We start from the raw sequence: 4,722 nt of genomic DNA on the forward strand, positions 1-4,722 counted from the left end.
AAGCTGGGAAAGTAGTAAGAAAAAGAATTCTTTCCTACCCTGTACGTTCTTAAACACAAAACCAAAAAAACAGGATCCATAAAATTAAAAATTGATAAATTAAATTTGATCAAAATTAAACATTTTGGTTCTGTGAAAGACACAGAAAAGAGAAGTAACAAACTGGGGGAAAATATTTGCAAATCATATATCTAACAAAGGACTTGTTGCCAGAACATGTAAAGAATGCTCAAAATTTAACAGTAAAAAAACAAACAACCAGCTAAAAAAAAATAACCGAAAAGACTTAAAGAGACACTTCACTGAAGAGGGTATACAGAAGCAAATAAGCACATGAAAAAAAATTCAACCTCAATTGCTAGTGGTAAAAGCAAATTAAAACCACAATATGTACAAAGCTATTTTATGGCTAAAATAAAAAAACACTAGAAATACCAAATACTGGCAAGGATGCAGAGCAACCGGAATTGTCACACATTTCTGGTGGAAATGCAAAATGGAAATCAGTTTGACAGTTTCTTATAAAGTTAAACATACACTTACCATATGACCTAGAAATACCATTCCAGGGGTACTTATCCTAAAGAAATAAAAACTTATGTTTACAAAAAAATCTGTACACAAATGTTTATAGCAGATCTATCCATAAACATCAAAAACTGGAAGCAAACAAAATGTCTTAGTTTAATGGATGAGTAAGTTAACAATGGAATACTACTCAGCAAGGAATAAACTGTTAATACACATAACGGCTTAGAAGAATCTCAAAAGCACTAAGCTGAGTGAAAGAAGTCAGTCTCAAAAGGTTACATACAGTATAATTCCATTTATATGACCTTCTCAAAAGGACTAACTAGAGTGAGGGAGAACACACCAGTGGTTGCCAGAGGTTAGGGAAGGGAGAGAGGTGTGACTGCAAAGGGAGAGCACAGAGAGTTCTGGAGTGATGACATTTTCTTGTGTCCTGATTATGGTGGTAGATAAAAGTGTTAAAATTCATAGATCTGTACACACACAAAGCAGTCTATTTTATTGTATGTTAATTTAAAAAATAAAACGAAAACTTTTAGTGGAGTTCTATTTCCTACTCTATCAAATCTAAACTCTCTCTGCCTATGTGTGAGCCCCTCCATCACCTGCTTCCCCTCTTTGTCATGTTTCTAGGTCCGTTTCCTCTCTGTCCCCTGAGGCAGCTCAGCTGTGCCCCTACCCCCCATCCATCTTCCCTCCTTTTATGAACAAACATTATTGATCCTCTATAAAAGGCCAGCTACAGTGTTAGCCTTGGGGGTGCAAGAGCTTCTGGGCTATAATAGCCCCTCCTCTTCTCTCCTCTTCACCCTTCCTTTCCCCCTCCTCTTCTTTTTATTCAAATCAAGTCCCACCCCTTTTGCCACGTCAGCTCCAGGTATTCCTGCAACCACCAGACTCAAGTTCTCTGTCATCCGTCTACACCAGTAAACTAATTGCACCACAGCTGTTTCTGGTTTTGTTGCATTCTTCCAGTTAGATTTAGTTCTTTGAAAATAGGAACTTTTTGTTTGTTTGCTTTTTCAGTCAGACCTCAGATGATCAAACAGCTCTTAACATAAGAGTAAGTGCCCTATACATAGCTCACTATTTAAAACATGCATTGGGAGATACGTTCGTTAGATTACTCCTTTCTGCCAGTGGACGCTGGGGAGTAAGCATCGTTGATGTCTCCCCCGTCCATTGCCATCATGTCTAAGTCAGAGTCTCCCAAAGAGCCTGAACAGCTGCAGAAGCTCCTCTTCAGAGATGTGATCTTTGAAACAACCGATGAGAGTCTGCCATTCTGAGCAAATGGGGAACGTTCACAGACTGTGTGGTAATGAGGGATCCAAACACCAAGTGCTCCAGAGGCTTTGGGTTTGTCACATATGCCGCTGTGGAGGAGGTGGATGCAGCCATGAAGGCAAAGCCACACAAGGTGGATGGAATAGTGGAACCAAAGAGGGCCGTCTCAAGAGAAGATTCTCAAAGACCTGGTGCCCACTTAACTGTGAAAAAGATTTTTGTTGGTGGCGTTAAAGAAGACACTGAAGAACATCACCTAAGAGATTATTTTGAACAGTATGGGAAAATTGAAGTGATTGAAATCATGACTGACCGAGGCAGCGGCAAAAAGAGAGGCTTTGCTTTCATAACATTTGATGGCCTTGACTCATTAAACAAGATTGTCATTCAGAAATACCGCACTGTGAATGGCCACAACTGTGAAGTAAGGAAAGCCCTATCTAAGCAAGAGATCCAGCCAAAGAGCTGGAAGTCGTTCTGGAAGCTTTGGTGGTGGTCTTGGAGGGGGCTTTGGTGGGAATGACAGCTTTGGTCGTGGAGGAAACTTCAGCAGTCGAGATGCCTTTGGTGGCAGCCGTGGTGGTGGTGGCTGTGGTGGCAGTAGGGATGGCTGTAATGGGTTTGGTAATGGTGGAAGCAATTTTGGAGGTGGCGGAAGCTACGATGATTTTGGCAGTTACAACAATCTTCACATTTTGGACCCACGAAGGGATGAAACTTTGGAGGCAGAAGTGCTGGCCCCTGTGGTGGTGGAGGCCAATACTTTGCCAAACCACAAAACCAAGGTGGCTATGGCAGTTCCAGCAGCAGCAGGACCTCTGGCAGTGGCAGAAGGTTTTAATTACTGCCAGGAAACAAAGCTCAGCAGGAGAGGAGAGCCAGAGAAGTGATGGGGAAGCTACAGGTTACAACACCTTTGTGAACTCAGCCAAACGCAGTGGTGGCAGGGCCTAGCTGCTACAAAGAAGACATGTTTTAGACAATACTCATGTGTATGGGCAAAAAAAATTGAGGACTGTATTTGTGACTAATTGTATAACAGGTATTTTAGTTTCTGTTCTATGGAAAGCATTCCAACAAAGGGTTTTAATGTAGGTTTTTTTTTTTGCACCCATACTGTTGATGGCTAAATGTAATAGTCTGACCATGAAGCTGAATAAATGTGTCTTTTTAAATAAATAAATAAAACATGCATTGGCACTGAAGTGAGTGAGTAAGCATTAACCCTAGGAAAATATGAACATAGTTCTGAATTAGAAGGAGGTCTAAACTTCCCTTATTTCCACTTCCTCTTCCATTGCTTCTCTTGACATTGTTATAAACTCTGTCTTTCCTGACTCTTCTCAGCAAGAACTATATTGTTTTATTCAACTTCACTTCACACCCTTTAATCTTTTCCTGACCTTTTTCCTTCAGGAACCTGAACATTTTCTCTCTTTTATTCTCTAACTTTCAGACTACTTATATTCTTAATTTAATTCTCCACTTTCCTAAGACTTTCTCAGTACTAGATGGTTTATACCTTACAAATGCCTCATTTCCACTTCATGAAAAATTTTTTGCAATTTTCATCTTAATTTGTTATTTTTACTTTTCACATGTTTACGGACCGAGGCTGAGAATAATCCAGTCTTGGTGTGTAGAACATTAATATCTGTTCGTCTCCTTCTTCAGGTCATGTGTTGGCATCCAGTTCTTCTGGATTCCTCCTTCCACTGCTGTCCTCGAGTTTCTGCTTCTCTCTGCACTTCGCCTTCTCTTACTCTCCTCCTGGGAACCATGGTTGCTGTGATCCTACCGTAATTATACTGTCATGATGGAAGGGAAATGCTTCTTCTTAGAGCAGCTTGAAAAGCACCAGGAACTTGGATTTTATTTATTCTTGATTTTATTTTTACCTTGGTCCTAGAAAGCCACCCAAAGCCTCCTTTGTATAAAATGATCTGGGATTAAGTGGCATCCTTACAGCTGAGGATAGCCTTTCCTGTTTTACGGAAGGAGTCTGACCAAATAGAAGAGGCAGATTAAAGGTGCTCCTAACGAAGAGGGGAAGCAACAGAGGAGTGGGAAAGCAGAGACTGCTCCCCCGACCCCGACAAGAAGTCAAAGCCTACACTTCCCCCCAACCCAAGACAGGTTCCCCTTATTTCCAGTAGGGCAATTTCCAGCAACTGTCTGTCCTCTGAGAAGTAACTTATTTATCTTCATGTTCATCACAATCAGTTGTTTCTGCAATGTTAGCAGCAAAATCAGCAAAAGATTTCCACATTTCAAGATAAATCAGAATCTCCTCACCTCCTAACTTCCACCTCAGTAACAAAAAATGAAAATGCAGAAATCCTCCAATGCAGCCACATTTGCAGTTCCTGTGGGTGAAACCCACATTTGATAGCTGTATGTTTATAGGTGACTCAAGTGAGAGAACCAAGAATGACCTTCTATTAGGTGGGCATTTTAGAGCCAGAGAGAAAAGATGGATTGTTACACCCCAAAATGTTAACAATGAGTAGCTTTGTATGGCAGTTTTGAATGGTTTTGTTCCTTACATGTGTCTTCATCCACTAAATTTTCTAGAGCTCCGTCATTTATTTTTGGTAAGAAATAATGTTATATTTAACCCAATTGCAATACAGGTCAGCATTGTTTACCTTCTTAATAGGACATAGTACTTTTTCATGCCGAGAACAAAGATAAGTGAAAACTTTAATTTTAATTAAAAATACGTAAACAGTCTCAAAAACAAGAGAATATCTCTGTGGCCCAGAAATAAGAGAGTGAGGGATGGTGGAGGTTCCAGTCTTCCTGGCTCTAGGATAGGAAACTAGCACGGCTGCTGGGAGCTCCCAGGCATGGCGGAACAGACTTGCACCTCTTCTGGGTGGGGCGTGGCGTTGGCCTGGCTGT

At 40.8% G+C, this 4,722-nt stretch overlaps 1 pseudogene; it reads left to right on the plus strand.

The window, feature by feature from the left end:
- The first annotated feature begins 1,718 nt into the window (after window positions 1-1,718).
- LOC111168996 (heterogeneous nuclear ribonucleoprotein A1 pseudogene) lies at window positions 1,719-3,088 on the plus strand (annotated as a pseudogene).
- Window positions 3,089-4,722: the final 1,634 nt, after the last annotated feature.

This window comes from Delphinapterus leucas, chromosome 12 (assembly GCF_059928025.1).
Source record: "Delphinapterus leucas isolate spDelLeu-1000000601 "Yukka" chromosome 12, BTC_Dleu_Yukka2, whole genome shotgun sequence".
Lineage (NCBI taxonomy): Eukaryota > Metazoa > Chordata > Mammalia > Artiodactyla > Monodontidae > Delphinapterus > Delphinapterus leucas.